The 18,522-nt window shown below is 40.4% G+C and overlaps 1 pseudogene; it reads left to right on the plus strand.

The window, feature by feature from the left end:
- The first annotated feature begins 1,215 nt into the window (after positions 1 to 1,215).
- LOC102916184 (elongation factor Tu, mitochondrial-like) lies at positions 1,216 to 10,571 on the plus strand (annotated as a pseudogene).
- Positions 10,572 to 18,522: the final 7,951 nt, after the last annotated feature.

The following is an 18,522-nucleotide window of genomic DNA, read 5'->3' on the forward strand; positions in this document are numbered from 1 at the left end:
CTCTGCACTGTTCACAGGTGGGTCATGGCAGAGCTTGTATCATAGCTGGAGTTGTTGTCATTGCCCATACATAGGGTTTAATGGGGATATGAAATCTGAATTATTTTTGTCTCTTTTTAGAGTCTAGATTTTTATTTCTTTGCTTTGTCTTACTGTTTAAAATTTTTCAGCTAGGTGTTGAAGATCATGCTGGTAACCAAAACTAATCATTTCTCTTTTTAAAAACAGTAGAGGTTTTAGGGAGTTAGTTTTGGGGACTTAGGAGAAACCCCTGACTCCTTTAGTCTTCTTACCAGCTGCACCATCACTAGGTTGAATCAAAGTCTTGTCAGCCATACGCTTCCCTTGGAGGCACTGCGGACCTTTCTTCTGTGTCAGCCTTCCTATTTGCACAATACATGCTGGCTAGAGTCCAACCCCTGAGGTATCCATGGCCTCTCTGATCAAGAAGATGAGTAAATCATCAAAGTTGTAGAATGCTTTGAGAGATGCTCCATCATTCTCTGTGACAAAACCTAGGAACAAGGATCAAAATATTGGCTTTCCTTTTAGCTTTTGTACCTTCATAGGCTTTAGTCTCTGATTGTGGTTGTTGAACACCAAGAAGGTCAGTTATAACAGTATTGAAGAGTAAATTGTTTGGTTTTGTTTTTGCTTTTTTCAAGACAGGATTTCTCTGTAGCTTTGTGCCTGTCCTGGACTAGCTCTGTAGACCAGGCTGGCCTCGAACTCACAGAAATCCACCTGGCCTCTGCCTCCCAAGTGTTGGGATTAAAGGCGTGTGCCACCACCGCCCGGCTGAAGAGTAAATTGTGCTTTAAAATCTAGCTGTAATATAAAGCTTAGACATATTAACATGGATAATTTTTAAACTTCTAATAAGTCCTAAAAGACTAATTTTTTTAATTAGAAGTCTGGCACAGAAACAATAAGCAACTGTCATAATAAAAAAAATATTTACTTTTAAAAGCACATTGTTTTAGTTTGAATGAAATGTCCTGCAAAGTCTCAGTCATTTGAATACTTGGGCCCCAGTTGGTGGTACTGCTTATGAGCTTTAGGTGATGTGGCCTTGTTGATAGAGTTATGTCCCACTGGGGACATGCCATTTGAGTCACTCTTTCTATGCTCTGCTTATGATTCAAAACATGAGTTCTTGAACTCTCATCAGAGAAGCTTGTTTGGTAATTAACACAGAGGCCCACACTGAATAATATGCAGAAAGTGAGAGACTTTGGAGCACTCAAGCCTAAACAGAATGCTTTTATTAAACCCATCCCCTCACGGCTCCTGAATGTAGGTAGAAGAAGAAGCAGAAAGATTTTAAGAGCCAGAAGTAGTGGATGTCCCCAAGGAAACAGGACCGGAGCATATATGAATACAGAATCTTTAACATTACGTACAATACCTGTACAAGTGCAAGTCAGACAAAATCCCAGCAGAGAGAAGGAAAAGTAGGAACAAAATTCCACCTCTAATAAGACATTTTTGTAATTGGTACCTACTGGGAGAGTGAAAATTAGTTTTTGAGTGATACTGAGTAGATCAACCACACTCCAGGTAAGGCCCCATGCCTCAGAGTAGTTGACCAACACAAAAACACACTATATTTTTGGTATGCTTTTTTGTATGTTTTAGATTGATTTGGTTATTATTTGTTTTGATTTTCAGGATTACTGGGTGGGGGACAACACATAGAGGTATGGGGACAGAGAGAGAACATGAAGTAGGGGGGATAAGGGAATCTTAGAGTAGTTGAGGATGGAGAAAATATGACCAAAATACATTTTATGAAAAAATTTACAACTAATAAATGCGAAAAGAAAATATGTGAGTGCTCAGTTTGCTGATCTAGCCACCAGGCCTGCTGCCATGCTTGCTGCTTCCCCATGATATTACTTGTGATGGTTCAAATGAAAATAGCCCCCATACGATCGTATGTTTGAATACTTGTCCCCAGTTAGTGGAACTGTATGGGAATGATTGGGGGTATGGCCTGTTAGAGAAGGTGTGTCACTGGTGATATGCATTGAAGTTTCAAAAGCCCACACCAGGCCCATTCTAGCTTTCTCTGCCTGCAACTTATAGATCAGATGTGAGCTCTCATCTATTATTCCAATGCCGTGCTTGCCTGCATGCCACCATGCTCCCTACCATAGCATTCATGGACTAATCCTCTGAAACTGTAAGGAAGCCTAATTAAATGATTCTTTTTATAAGTTGTCTTAGTCATGGTGTCTACTCACAGCAATAGAACAATAACTAAGAACGTTACAGTCTCAACCCTCTAGAATCACAAGCCCAAATAAACTCTTGTTTTATAAATTGTTTATTGTGCCTTGGTTATTGTGTTTTATCACAACAGAAGAAAATTAACTAAGACAGAAATTAGTACCAGGAGTGGGGTATTGCTGTGACCAACCTGATAATGCTGGGTTTTGGAGGAATACAGAAGACTTTGAAACTTTTGAATTAGAAAAACAGTTTAACACTATAAGTGGAACTTAATGGGTCATCCTCATAGTGCTGAGAGCAATGAGGACAACAGAGACTTCAGATTTCCAGAGGAAATAATATTAGCATCTGAGCTACAGACCATTCTTATGATATTTTGGCAGAGAATGTGTCTGCTTTCTACCCTTATCCTAAAACTTGCCTGAGGCTAAATTTAAAAATAATGCACTAATTTTTTTGGCCAAGCAGATTTCAAGACAGCCTAATATTAATTCTGACATATGATTATTCTAATCATTGATGCAGGTCTACAATAAAAAAGAGCAAATAAGAAGGGAAAAAAAGAGCACTGACAAACTTGGTGTTATAGCCAAGGCTTGGACTGGGAAAAGATTGTAATTGCTAAAGAGAAAAATCATCATTAAGCATTGGAATAAAGAGAAAGGTGTCCTTAGGCAAGCCCCCACGCAGCTAAGTTTCCAAGTAATGAAAAGAAAAGGCCTAAGAACTTCCTGGCTGCTAAAAAGTAACAACAAACAAAAGCTGTTGCAAATATGGTTCACAGGGAAGAGGATCAGTCAAAAAAGTGGCAGCTGGACTTGACTGTATTGTCCACATGGCAAGGATTCAAGTCTATGTTCCCTTGCAATTTCAGAGAGCCATTGAGACCAGGCAATGTGTGTGTGGCAGAGGAGTCCCACTGTGACAACCCTGAGAGGACAAAAGTCCCTGAGTAAATTGGGTAAATCTGTGAGGTGAAGTCTGGGTTGTGTTGAAGACCACAAGATGTTGGAAACTGTAACAATAAGTTGTTATGAAATTATCTTTTACATTCAAAGAGACTGGTACTTCTGCTAGACTTCATAGCCAAGTTAATAAAATACCTTGAGGTCATTTAAGACTTAAGATTGATATTCTTTTTTGTATTCAGACTGTGTAAGATAAAACTGCAGCAACCAACTTGCCTTAGATTCCCCCATGTTACCAGCTTTTACAGCAAAAACGAATGCATAGTTTTAAGCGTACGTTATATACTTTTCCATGCTCCAGCTCAAAGTAATAAATGAGTGCATGTGTGCATTATGGTAACTGCTGAAAACAACAAACAAGTCAAAAGTTACCTTATATGAGAAATATTCACTATGAATGCTGAAAGCAATATAGACATAGTCTGTTTGCAGTGATGCTTATAGTACATTTTGCTATCAAGGTCATTTGGGGTCAGTTGAAAAATGCTGTTAAAGATTTCTATTAAGTATCCCTTGTTCTTTTCCAAAGTGATGCACTCTATGCTGTTCAATAAATGACCACAAAAGTCCTTTGTGAGGGACATAAGCAGCAGGCACAGATCCACAAGAGACAGACCACAGAAAAGCCAAAAGCCACTTGCTATACTAAGATGAAAGAAACAGGGAGAGATGTGAATAATTCAAATTTGGGTTCATTCTTGGTCAAATTATTCCGAGGAAGTGCTTTCTTTTCTTTCCTCAATGTAGCATCAATGCATTTTGGTGCCTCAGAGGTTGTATCTAATGTGTTTAAATGACATAAGAGATGCCAGAGCCATGAGATGTCTGCCAAGGAGAAGAGCACACAAGGCATAACAGTCCTAAAAAAAAAAAAAATCCTTTTGACACCAGAAATGAAGCTGCAGAATTAGGTATTCTTCCTTGGTGGGTTTTAGTCTTACCTTGTTCCAGTATTTTCTCACCATGCTACCATTTCTTCCATTTGGAACAGTAATGTATATTCTGTGCTATATGTTGGAAGTATGACAATTAAGAGATTGACTTGACTCTCAGAAGAGACTTTGGACTTTGAAGTTTTTTAAGAGTATTAAGGCTATGGAGAGTCTTTGTTTTGTTTTGTTTTTGCTTTTTTGAGACAAGGCTTCTTTCTACAACATCCCTGGCTGCCCTGGAACTCACTCTGTAGACCAGGCTGGCCTTAAACTCACAGAGATCTGCCTGCCTCTGCCTCCCGAGTGATGGGATTAAAGGTGTGCGCCACTACCTCCGGGCTGCTATGGGGAATTTCGAAGTTAAACTAAATGGATTTTACATTATGATATGGCCATGAGGTTGTAGGGGCCAGGAAGTGGAATGTGATGGTTTGAATGAAATGCCCTCCAGAGTTTTGGGCATGTTAATAGTTGGTCCCCAGTTCATGGAACTGTTTGGGAGGATTAGGAGGTGTGGTCTTGTTGAAAGAGGTGTATCACTGGTGGTGAATTTTGAGAATTTAGAGACTGATCATTTTGTGTTACTCTCTGTTTCTTGCTTGTGGTTCAAGATGTAAGCTCTCAGCTGCTCCAGCTGCCATTCTTAATACTTCCCCATGATGGTGATGTACCCAACCCTCTGGAATAATAAGTCCAAAAAAACTCTTTCTTCCATAATTTGCCTCATTCATGGTGTTATATTTTAAAAAAAATAGGAAAGTAACTAATACACACAGTAATTACTTTTAAAAAAATTATCAGCACAGGACTAGTTCATTATTTCAACTTTGATTTTGAGGAAATAAGAGCAATCATTCAAGAGGGAGATTGTACCTTGGAGGAGGAAGCACCACATCGGGAAAACCCATCTATTTTCCCATGTAAAGGGGATTTCTGTATACTGCCTGTAGAATCACAGTTGAGACAATGAACAACAAAATAGCATCTTGCCTAGGAGTGTTAACTTACATATAGTTTTTAAGTTTTGTTTTAAAACTTTATTTACACTATGAACTAAAAAGAAAGTGGGCTAATGTGACAGTTTTAATTAATATGTTCATTTTTTTTTTTCAAGACAGGGTTTCTCTGTAGCTTTGGAGCCTACCCTAGAACTTGTTCTGTAGGCCAGGGTGGCCTCGAACTCACAAAGATCCACCTGTCTCTGCCTCCCAAGTGTTGGGATTAAAGGCATGCACCGCCACCACCCAGCTAATATGTCCATTTCCTATAAACTGATTTAGTACCGTGTAAACATTTTATAAATATAAGCATATATAAATAATTACATATATAGCCAGATATAAGGATGGATTTTTAAATTATTATTTTGTTTCACTTGTCAATTTTAAGTTTGATGGTTGATCAGCTTGGTAGTTTTAATGTAACTGGCCCCCATAAGCTCATAGGGAGTGGCACTATTAGGAGATGTGGTTTTGTTGAAGTAGGTATGGCCTTGTTGGAGGAAGTGTGTCACTGTGGGGATGAGTTTTGAGGTTCTTTTGCTTAAGCTCTGCTCAATGTCAGAGTCCGTTTCCTGCTGCCTTCTGATCAAGATGCAGCCAGCACCATGTCTTGCCTACATGCTGCCATGCTCCCCTCCATGATGATAATGGATGAAACCTTTGAACTGTAAGCTGCCACCTCAATTAAATGTTTTCCTTTATAAAAGTTGTCATAGTCATGGTTTCTCTTCACAGCAATAGAAACTCTAAGACAATCAGATTACATTTTAACGGCATTAGCAATCCTTAATTAAAACTCTGTACTTTTAGCCGGGCGTTGGTGGCACACGCCTTTAATCCCAGCACTCGGGAGGCAGAGCCAGGCGGATCTCTGTGAGTTCGAGGCCAGCCTGGGCTACCAAGTGAGCTCCAGGAAAGGCGCAAAGCTACACAGAGAAACCCTGTCTCGAAAAAAAAAACCAAAAAAAAAAAAAAAAAAAAAAACTCTGTACTTTTAAATATATGACTTTTTAACATAAAGAAAAATTTTATTTTAATGATATGAGCCTAACCTAATCATTTAAAAAGACACAAACTTTTAAAATCACTGCCTTTTTATTTATTTGGTTTAAACTCATGAGATAATGAACCCTGAAAAACAAAAATAAAATAAGAACCTTGTTTTTGAAAAGGGAGAACATGACTTTTATTTCTCTTTTTCTTTTTTGTTTGGCTTCAGTTTGTTTTGGTTTTGTTTTGTTTGTTTTTTTTGAGACATGGTTTCTCTGTGTAGTCCTGGCTGATCTGGAACTCACCTTGTAGTCCTGGATGATCTGGAACTAGCTCTGTAGACCAGGCTGGCCTCAATCTCAGAGATCCACCTGCCTCAGCCTCCCAAGTGGAAGGGTTAAAGGCATATGCCACCATGCCCAGCTGGGTTTTATTTTTTAATTTTAATTTTCTATTTAGGCAATGGTTTTATGTCTTAATATTAAATATTATAACTGTAAGTTAAATTTTATCTTAAAAATATGACATTTATTTTTATGTTAAGACTTAATAACATTATCATTTCATTACACATAGAATAATCTTATCTAAATTTTGATTGTTACTTTTTTTGATATTATATTTCCTATAATCCCATTCATGAAAAGGGAACTTAATACAAAAATATACTTGACAAACATATACATCTATTACTTTACATGTATCACAGGCTTAATAAAACTCTTATATTTAACATTTGATATTAAGAATCATTCTGAAGTTGGGCAATGGTGGCGCATGCCATTAATCCCAGAACTAGGGAGGCAGAAGCAGGTGGATCTCTGAGTTCGAGGCCAGCCTGGTCTACAGAGTGAGTTTCAGGTTAGCCAGGGCTGTTATGCAGAGAGATCCTGACTCAAAAAAACAAAAAAATAAAAGAAAAAAGAAATCATTCTGAGTTCCTGTCCCAGCATTCCGTCTCTGCCATAAAGAGTTTTGTATCACGAGAGACTCTTACTTTCTCAATCTCTAGCCTTTTTGGTGGTTGTGCTTGGTTGAGGCCATCATGTACTTAAAAAGCGAAAAGATGCTAACTACAAAAGAAACAAAGACAATCTCTAGAATTGATCAACTTGAGGCTTCCAGTTATTTTGGAAAGTTAAAAGTACATACTGGCGTACATGCAGATTCTGAATAAGATCAGTTACGGCAAAGTGAAATCAGTCATTTTTACCAATAACTTTCCAGCTTTGAGAAAATCTGAAATAGAACACTATGCCATGTTGACCAAAATTGACATCCATCAATACGCTGGCAATACTACTGAACTGGGAACAGCATTCAAAAATTACTACAGAGTCTGCACAATGGTTATCATTAATTCAGGTGATTATTAGAGGAATGCCAGAATAGAGTGGTAAAAATTAAGCCAGGAAATTTTAATTAAAACTTTCTAGATCTTCCTTAACAACAACAACTATTCCTGAAAAAGAAAATCATTGGAATTGGTAAAATAAATATTTTTAATGTAATATATATATTAGTTGCTTTTCTGTTTCTGTGATAAAATACCACGAACAAAAGCAACTTACAGAAGGAAGAGTTCATTTCAGCTTATGGTTCCAGAAGGAAAGGTTCCATAATGATGGCAGTGGGGGTTTGAATAGTTATGGCAGCCATAGACTCATGTGTTTTAATGCTTGGCCTATAGGGAGTGTCAATATTAGGATGTGTGGCCTTGTTAGAGTAGGTGTGGCTTGTTGGAGGAAGTATATCACTGTAGGGGTGGGCTTTGAGGTCTCCCATGTTCAAGCTTCCCTCAGTGTGACACTCAGACCATTTCCTGTTGTCTGCAAGTGTAGGACTCTCAGCTACTTCTTCAGTACCATGTCTGCCTGCATGCTGCCATGTCCCACCATGATGATTATGGACTAAACCTCTGAACTGTAAGTGGCCCAATTAAATGTTTTCCTTTATAAAAGTTGCTGTGGTCATGGTGTCTCTTCACAGCAATAGAAACCCTAACTAAGATTGTAATCAAGAAATTGTAGCAGGAGTCCAAGGTAAAGATAAAAGATCACATTTCAGCATCTCAAAACCTACACACAAGAAACAGTAAGAGAAGGGGAGGAGGTTTGAAACTCCCAAAGTCAGGGCCTGTTGATGTGCCTCCTCCAGCAAGGCTCTGTAACTTCCAACTAGAACCAAGAGTCCAAACACGTGCTGTAGGGACATTCTCACTCAAACTACCTCACCCCCCACTTCACAGATTTTTTTGAACAACTCATTGATTCCAATTAATTTTGCTCACATGCACCAAAGCAACTACAGAAGCCACAATTCCCCTCCCCCAGCAACCATTAACTATCAATAGTTCATCCAGTGGGGGCTGGACCTCACAAGCCCCTCCACCACCCATGATGGCACTTTTACTGGCTTGGTACTGTGCAGGTCTCATGCAAGTGACTACTGCTGAGGTGACTGCTTGAACACAACAACCATTTTACCTCCAAATAACCTTTCACGCATCCCTCCTCATCCTCCGGTTCCTGCATTCTGTACACTCCTCTTCAATGATATTCCCTCAAAATTTAAGGGAAGGGTTTGCCAGTGGGCATCTTGCCTGGCAGGTTTAGTACTGGAGTATTCCAGATCCACTTAAAGCCAAACCATTCACTTAAAGTGAAACCATTTACGACTTTCTCTGCCAGGAGGAGCATAGCATCTTCTAGTACTATTAAAACTAGCCAGTGCCGGGCGGTGGTGGCGCACGCCTTTAATCCCAGCACTCGGGAGGCAGAGGCAGGCGGATCTTTGTGAGTTCGAGGCCAGCCTGGGCTACCAAGTGAGTTCCAGGAAAGGCGCAAATCTACACAGAGAAACCCTGTCTCGAAAAACCAAAAAAAAAAAAAAAAAAAAAAACTAGCCAGCAACGAAGAAGCTTTCAGATCAGTTCCAGATTGATTTCTCACTTCCTGTAAAACAAAAATGTGTTGTGTCTTCAGCACTATGGCTTAATCATATAGTCATAGTATGCAACCAAGAACAGTAACAATACCCTGTATTGTTTGGGAAGCTTCAGGCTCCTCCCTTACCAATAATTAAGAGGTACATCTCCCTGTATGTATGGTGCCTGATTCTCAATTCACTACCAAGATAATGGCCACTATCCTATTTTGAGTGGTGCCCAGCTCAGCAGTCAGTCTCTGGTCAGCCCAACCCCATTGCTATATGGTCAAATACAACTGCTGAACGGCTAGGCATCACCCTTCGTGTGTTGTGCCCTAGCGGCAGAGGCCAAGAAGACTTACGTGCTTGACAAGCCCCATGTAAATGTGGGTATCATCAGCTAAGCAGACCATAGCAAGACCACCCTGACAGCAGCCATCATGAAAATTCTAGCCAAGGTATGTGAAGTTAAGTTCAAGAAGTATAGAGAGACAGACAATGCCCCAGAGCACGGGTTATCACCATGAATGAAGCCCCTGGGGTGTATAGCACTGCTGCCTGCCACTATGCCCACACAGACAACCCTGATCACACAGATTATGTTAAGATATGATCACAGACACTGCCTCTCTGGATGACTGCATTCTGGTGGTGGCCGCTAATGATGGCTAAACACATTGGGGTGGAGCATTTTGTCGTGTATGTGAACAAGGCAGACACTGTCCGGGACTTGGAGATGGTGGAGCGAGTAGAGCTAGAGATCCTGGAGCTGCTCACTGAGTTTGGATATAAACCCCAGTCATCATAGGCTCGGCTTCCTGTGCCTTTGAGCAATGTGATCCTGAGCTAGGTGTGAAGTCAGTGCAGAAGCTGCTGGATGCTGTGGGCACTTACATCCCTGTGCTCACCGGGGACACGGAGACACCCTTTCTGCTCCTTGAAGAATCGGTCCACTCTTTTCCTGGCTGGGGCACAAAGGTGACAGGCACCTCAGAGCATGGCATTTTGAAGAAGGGACACAAGTGAAAGGTTCTGGAACATAACAAGAACATGCACACTGTGGTGACAGGCGTTGAGATGTTCTACAAGAGTGTCTAGAGAACTGAGGCAGGGGATAACCAGGATGCTCTGAGTCTGAGGCTTAATTAAGACTGAGGATCTGAGGTGTGGTTTGGTCATACTCAGCCAGGCTCCATCCAGCCTCACCAGAAGATGGAGGCTCAGGGTTACATCATCAGCAAGGAAAAGGGTGACCACCACAAACTGTTTGTGTCTCATTTCACGCTTGTCATGTTCTCCCTGACTTGGGACATAGCCTGTCTTGTCACCTTGCCTTCAGGGAAGGAACTTGCCATGCCTGGAGAAGACTTGAAGCTCAGCCTAGTCTTGTAGCAGCCTATGATCTCAGAGAAAGACCAGTGTTTCACCTTGAGGGATGGCAAAAAGACCATTGGCACTGGTTTATAATTGACATGCCAGCCCTGACTGAGGAGGACAAGAACATCAAATGGTACTGAGTGTGGACTTCTGCTCAGGACATTGAGCTTATAGCTATCCTGGTCATTGTTCCCTCCTGTGGACACAAGCCACATCCAAACAGAGTACAACTATGGACATGTCTCCTGATCACAAAGGAGTGGCCTTCCAGGACAGGTAGGCAAGTAAACTGTTACATGAATAATTAAAAAAATAAAAAAAGGCATCCCACACTTTGCACTAATATTTACATTTACTAATACATGTCTTCTTGGAGAAGCAGTATCCACATATGAAGAGTAGTCTGTTTAAATGTTATATATGTATATGTGTATATGTATATGTGTGTATGTATGAGAGAGAGAGAGAGAGAGAGAGAGAGAGAGAGAGAGAGAGAGAGAGAGAGAGAGGATGTGTGAACAAGTGGTAGTCAGAGAACAGCGTGCAGATTGGTTTTTCCTTCCACTATGTGCTGTCCAGGAACTGAACTCATCAGTTTTGTAGCAAGCACCCTTAGCCATGGAGCCATCTCAAGGCCCCCCAAATTTTACTTTTTAATTTGCTTCAGACTACTGGGTTTCCATGAGCCCTTTTCCTGCATTGTTTAGTTTTGGTTAAGCCACTCCTACCCTGGCAGCTACCCCTCCATCTATCCCCACTGAAAACCTTACCCTCTTGTATTTCCCTCTACTTTTAAGCCACATGTGTTCTACCATCCTTAAACCTCGTCCTTGTTTCCTCTCACGAGCCTTTTCTAAGTTCTGGAGCTCTGTGGACACTCCACATCAAACAAACAAACTTAAAACTTGGAAGTTTAGATCCACATGAGAGAACATGTGATGTTTGGCGTCCTGGCTTGGGTTTCCTCACTTAGTATAATTTAGTATAACTATTTTCTATAGTGATGCTTTAGTGGTTATAAATCCATTTAGTCTATTGGGGGTGTGGCAGGGACTTACTTTGTAACCTCAGCTGACCTGAATCTTGCTATGTAGACCAGACTAGACTAGAACTCACAGAGATCTGCCTGCCTCTGCCTCCTGAGTGCTGGGATTAAAAGTGTGTGCCACCATGCCTGACCTCATTTAGTCCATTTTTATCATAGTAATCTTTTATTGTTCTTTCCATTATGACAGATAGTTTTGCTGGGTATAGTAGTCTAGGTTGACAGTCCTCCTTCAGAATTTGTAATTCATTGTGTCAAACTCTCTACATTTTAAAGTTTTAGTTAATTTGGTGTTATTCTGATGGGTTTGCCTTTATATATGATTTGGTGTTTCTCTTTCAATACACTTTCTGTATTCTATATATTTGCTGTTTTAATTATAATGATTAAGTAGATGTGGAAGGCATGAGGTGCTGTGGGATGTTCTATATGTTAAATGTGTTACTCTGATTGGTTAATAAATAAAACACTGATTGGCCAGTAGCCAGGCAGGAAGTATAGGTGGGACAAGGAGAGAAGAGAATTCTGAGAAGTGGAAGGCTGAGGCTGAGGCAGAGAGATGCTGCCAGCTGCCACTATGAGAAGATGTTAAGATACCGGTAAGCCACGAGCCATGTGGCAACTTATAGATTAATAGAAATGGGTTAATTTAAGATATAAGAACAGTTAGCAAGAAGCCTGCCATGGCCATACAGTTTGTAAGCAATATAAGTCTTTGTGTGTTTACTTGGTTGGGTCTGAGTGACTGTGGGACTGGCAGGAAAACTGTGAGAGAGATTTGTCCTAACCCCGGGCCAGGCAGGAAAACTCTAGCTACAATGAGGTCCTTATGCTCACAGATGAGTACTGGGGAAACTAGGAATGTTAAACATGCAGAGTTATCTCCTCAGCAGAGAAGATATACACCTGTTTCAGACTGTAGAGCTGGGAATGGAGGCAGTTAATAATCTGGTGATCTTTGCTATCTGTAGGGCCAGGCCTCGCCCAAGTCCCCCAAATTATTATGTTTGTTTATCCCAGACTCTTCTCCCCTAGATCTTAAGCATTGCTTCTCAGTAAATAAAACCTATCCTATGTGAGATGTCACTTGTACGTTACAACGGGCCAATCCTGACTCCCACAGGCTATTATGTTTACCTCAGTCATTCTCCCTAGAACCTTATCTTGAGCATTACTTTTTCAGCCAACAGAACCTATGTTTGTGGAAGAAGACATTTGTGCTTTGTAAAGAGTTTCCATGTAAACATGTCTTAAGCTGTGTTGTACACACAGGATTGGGTTAATTATTATTGGGGAGCTTTTTTCCAAAATTGTGCTGTGCTTAAATATGCCTAAAACAAAACACCTAGGATCAGAATCTAGAGGTTTGAACCAACACCAGCTAACTGAGTCCTGTGCAATAGGACTGCTTGCCTCATGTGAATGGTTGCTCTGTTGGCCCTGTGTTTACAGAGCCCCACAGGTGGAGGCTTTTTTCTGATCTTACACATTTTGTGTACCAAGTGGCAGCTCTTTTTCTGACTCTTAGAAATTTTGTGTTACAATTATTTAGAAAATGTTTTCTGTTGCCTTTAAAATGAAGTGATCCTCCTTCTTCTATGGTTATTATCTAAAAATCTGATCTTTTCAATACATCACTGATACCTTTAATTCTTTATCTATGTCTTGATTATTCAAGCTCAGATATTTGTCCTGTCCTTGACTGTTGATGTATCCAACTGTCTTATTAAATAAGAAACACAGAAACAATGTAAAAGAGAAAGCCAAGAGGTCAGAGCTCAGAGCTAAAATCTCACCCTTCCTCCTGCGCGGTGTCCCAGCTTCCCGAAAGAGAGCTATATCCTGTCTGTACGTCTTTTTTATAGTATTATTGTTCTGCCTTCTCATTGGTTGTAAACCCAAACACGTGACTGCCTCGTTACTGTCTGAATGTACAGCCCCCTAGGTCTTAAAGGCATATGTCTCCAATGCTGGCTGTATCCCTGAACACACAGAGATCTATGGGATTAAAGGCGTGTGCCACCACCACCACACTCTGTCTATGGCTCTAATAGCTCTGACCCCTGGGCAACTTTATTTATTAACATACAATCAAAATCACATTTCAGTACAATTAGAATACCACCACACTTGACCCAGTCTACTGTTGAGGCTTTACACAGAATTTCTAATTTGGCTTATGTTTTTCATGTCAAGAATTTCAAATTGTTTTTCTTAAGAATATGCAATAAAGAGGATGTTAAGCAGAAAAATAAAAGTCTCCTATCAAGTATGACCCTGAATTTTGTCTCTTGGAATTTCTCTGACAACTCTCACAGACAGTGGTAACATCTTGCAGGAGAGACCATAGGGGACACAAGAGAGGGGTAGTATGACAGCATAGGATGATACCAGAGAGGGGCATTAATATGCCATAGGGGGCATTAATACACCATAGGGGGCACAAGAGAGGGGCATTAATACACCATAGGGGGCACAAGAGAGGGGTATTAATACACCATAGGGGGCACAACAGAGGGGCATTAATATGCCATAGGGGGCACAAGAGAGGGGTATTAATACACCATAGGGGGCACAAGAGAGGGGCATTAATACACCATAAGGGGCACAAGAGAGGGGCATTAATACACCATAGGGTCACAAGAGAGGGGCATTAATATGCCATAGGGGCACAAGAAAGTAGAGGCAATACAGAACACAGGGGACACTGGAGAACGGCAGTAATACACCACAGGGGTCCTGGGGAGATAATACATGGGGAAACTGGAAGGTATGTGGACTAACCTTGTAGAACTCCAAGGGGTAACAGGTTTCTATAATTCCATTTGTCTTATAGCTAAACATAACCCCACCTTATACTGAGACCCAGTGATAGTGGTCAATGACTGCTGCACTCCAGGGGAACATAAAATTCAGTTGCTCCAAAAAAGATCAATGGGAAATTATTAAGGAATTTCATGACTAATTCCTCCCAGGAAGAAAGGCATTAACTGCTCTAGTCACTCAAGAATTTTGGGGAAAGGACTAAAATCCTCAAACAAGGGACCAGGACTTTGCTGTGACCCAGGAGGTGGTTCCAAACCACCACCCTTACTAAAAAGCTCACACATAGGAGATGTACATTCCCTGGAGAATACTGACAAATAGATTTTACTTATATATCTTTCTGTGAAGGATGTAAATAGTTTCTGGTATTCATTGACACCTTCTGGTTGTAGGTGGAAGCTTAATCCATTTGGACAGAAAAAGCACAAGAGGCTGTGAGTCCTCATCAAAGAAAGTAAACCCTCACTTTGGACTCCCAAAACCTCTCCAAAATAACAATGGGCTTTACTTTATTTAAAAAAATATTTTCAGGTTTGGGTAGACCATTCCATGGGAAGTACTTGCTGTACAAGTATGAGGTAAGAGTCTGGATCCCTGGAATTCATGTGAATTCCAGGTAGGCTTTGTGGCCATCTGTAATTCTGTCTCACACAAGGCAGATATAGAGGAGGCTGTCATAGGCTAGCTAGTTAAATTAGCCATATCCCAAGTTTTGGTTCCAAATGAGAAATCCTGTCTCAATGAAGAAGTTGGAGACTAATTGAGAATGACTCCTGAAACCAGCTTTGGACCTCCACATGCACATGCACACACACGTGCACACACATGCACACACAGGCATTTAACTACATACACATGCACATATATCACATGATACACATATAAAATGTCTTGTTAAGGAAAGGAAAAGCAAAGGTAACCTAGGGGGTTCCCCACACACTGGGCACAGTCTACTATTCACAGCCTATATAATTAATCATTGCAGAAAGTGGACAGGAAAAATTTATAAATTACAGTTATTTTGATCATATTATGCCAAAAGAGCTGGCTACTTTTTACTTTCTATTGTCCTACTAAGAATCAGAATTATTGCTAAAGCTTCTTTACAGCTCAGCCTTTACAGAATACTCTACAGCTCAGCTTTTCTGACCTCTGACCTTGCAATCAATACTTAAACCCAAGAAATGATCAAATATATAATTACTTTGGGACAGGTAACGAACAATTCATTAGAACAGTGATTCTCAACCTTCCTAATGCTGCGACCATTTAATACAGGTCCTCATGTTGTGGTGATCAAAACCATAAAATTATTCCATTGCTACTTCCTAACTGTAATTTTGCTATTATCATAAATCAGAATGTAAATATCTGATAAGTGACCCTGTGAAAGGGTCATGACCCACATGTTGAAAACCACTGCATTAGAGTATGATGGTGTTCTTCTGGTTCCCATAGTAAAACACGTGCTTCAAAATGCATCTAGGAGACTAAATACTATTAGCACCCTAATAAAAAAGGATCCCCATTGGATCAGCTCCTCCCCATATGGAAAGGCTCATACAAGGTCCTCTTGGGTGCTCACTTGCAGTTAAACTACAAGGTTTATTCATGGATTCATGGATTGATGTCTCTCAGATGAAAGCTATCCATGTTGAATTTTCATAGCCTCAATTCAGTGTACATCTGTGAACCATTCAAAGATTTAAAGTTTCTCTTCAGCCAAGAAAACAAAAACAAAAACAAAGATAAGTTCCTTTCATAAAACTCTTTGCAAACCATGAATATACTCTAAGATTCTAATTTACTTTTTGTTAATTTCAGTGAGCCCTGACTCCTTTGAAAGAAATTATTTTTCTAGATTGGTCAAAACAGTATGCTCACAATACTAACAAATTTAACTGCTTGGCTTGCATGTTGCTGCCCATGTCCAGGATCTCTCGTCTGCCCTGGGGTGTTTCCTTTGTTGGGAAATGGCTGGAAACACCAACAACCCACTGAGAGCAGATGATAAGAGTGCTCTGTCCTTTAAATTGCTATGCAATGTAATGATCCCATGTGGTCTGGCCACAGGAAAAATACTTTAAAAGACTCTCAAGCATGATAAATAGCAAAACCCCAGTTATATGGCTTTGCTGAATAGCTATCAATTTTAACAAATGATCATAGACATTAGGAAGGATATTTCCATGTTTGAGATGATGGAACCATCTAAACCAGTATAGCCAATTGGCTCCTCTTAATGAAGAACAAAGTACTCATTCATTTGACCGATATGAAAATTTTTCTTGCCAGGAAGAATTCCTATAACTAATTTTATATAAATCGTAATATTGAAAGAACCTGACTGGTTTGTTACTGATTGGACCTTCATACTTAGATGGGTTGCTGCTAATGACACCAAACGGTTTTGTAGTGACAAGCTCTGGCATAGTTGCCACCAGGATGAATTGGGAAAAGTACATTAGGATCATTAATATTCTGACATACCCCTTGAAATCTTACCCCCTTGGTGCCAACCTGTGTCCTGACATAAAAGCCCCATTCTAAGGAAAAACTCCTCCCCTTCCGCCGTCTCACTCTTTTGCTTTCCTCTCACAAGATGTGCACCTCTCAAACCCCTCACTCTCTCTGTCTCTGTCTCTGTCTCTGTCTCTGTCTCTGTCTCTGTCTCTCTCTCTCTCTCTCTCTCTCTCTCTCTCTCTCTCTCATCACTGAGCACTCTCTGTATGGCATCTCTGTCTCTCACCCACCATGGGGCACCTTGACTCTGCCCGCCAGGACCTCTCATTGCAATATCATAACAAGGATAACTCTGAATTCATGAACATTGGATGTAGACTTCAAAACATCGTGTACTTCATTCTACAACATAAATAGACAAGTTCTGTTTTCCACTCTAATGACCATTTAACATCCATATTTGCTCTTCTGTTAGAATTAGATCTTCTTGGGACATAAAATATTCAATGAAAAATGCAAAAATGGGGCTGGAGAGGTGAGTCAGAGGTTAAGAGCACTGGCTGCACTTACAGAGGTCCGGAGTTCAATTCCCAGCAACATCTGTAATGAGAACTGGTGCCCTCTTCTGGCATGCAGGCAAACACTGTATGGAGAGAGAGAGAGAGAGAGAGAGAGAGAGAGAGAGAGAGAGAGAGAGAGAGAGAGAGAGAGAGAGATGCAAAAAAAAATTTTTTTTGAGACAGGTTTTTCTGTGTAACCCTGGCTGTCCTGGCACTCCCTCTGTATGCCAGGCCAGCCTCAAAGTCAAAGATCCACCTGCTTCTGTCTCCTGAGTGCTGAGATTAAAGATGTGTACCACCACTGCCCAACTATCAAAAAAAGTTCTTAATGATACAGTGTGGGAACCTGTATAAGAAAGCTGTGAACTATGGATGAGGATGAGTGTAGAATGTTCTTCCCTCAATGTGTACTTCCAGAAACAACTTCATAAATTATATTAAGTGAATGCATTTGAAAGCAAGGGCATGAAGGGAATGTCCTGGCATGTCCACATTATCTCTGTGGGAAAGGCAGATGCCTGAGAGGAATATTCTTCACTCTTTTCATATGACCAAATATTAGATTCAACATCAGGTGTATTCCCTTGCTGTACTTGTATTTGCTTAAACTAAATGAACATCACCTCATGTTTTGATTGCTTTAATAATAAAAAGAAGCAATCTGTTTGCATTACTCTTGAGCTCAAATACCTGGAGTCCTGTGGTTGACATACTGTGCACCCCAATAAACTTATCTAGGGGTCAGAGAACAGAATAGAACAGCCATAATATTAAACATAGAGGTTAGGCAGTGGTAGCACATGCCTTTAATCCTAGCATTCCAGAGGCAGAGATCCATCCAGATCTCTGTGATTTCAAGGCCATGTGATCAGATTAAGGGCTAGGCTAAGACAATAGAAAATCAATGTAGAGCTGTACGTGTCTTTGGAAGATCAGCAGTTGTTGTGCCCTGTTCTTGTACAATTTGGATGGCTGGTGACCACGCTTTAGAATAATATCTTCTAATATTTCTCTCAGAAACATGAGTTAGTTTATGATTTGTTTCTGAGATTGGAGGAATGTTAATCTGAATATTCTATTATGGTAATAGATCATGGCCCCATAAGTTCATAGCTATATTAGCCACATATGTCTTTAATTTTCCTCTCTGTCTTTCTGGACCTATATATTTGAGCCATCTTGCACCCTGTTTCACTT

The sequence above is a fragment of the Peromyscus maniculatus genome, chromosome 12 (assembly GCF_049852395.1).
Source record: "Peromyscus maniculatus bairdii isolate BWxNUB_F1_BW_parent chromosome 12, HU_Pman_BW_mat_3.1, whole genome shotgun sequence".
In the NCBI taxonomy this organism is placed as follows: Eukaryota; Metazoa; Chordata; class Mammalia; order Rodentia; family Cricetidae; genus Peromyscus; species Peromyscus maniculatus.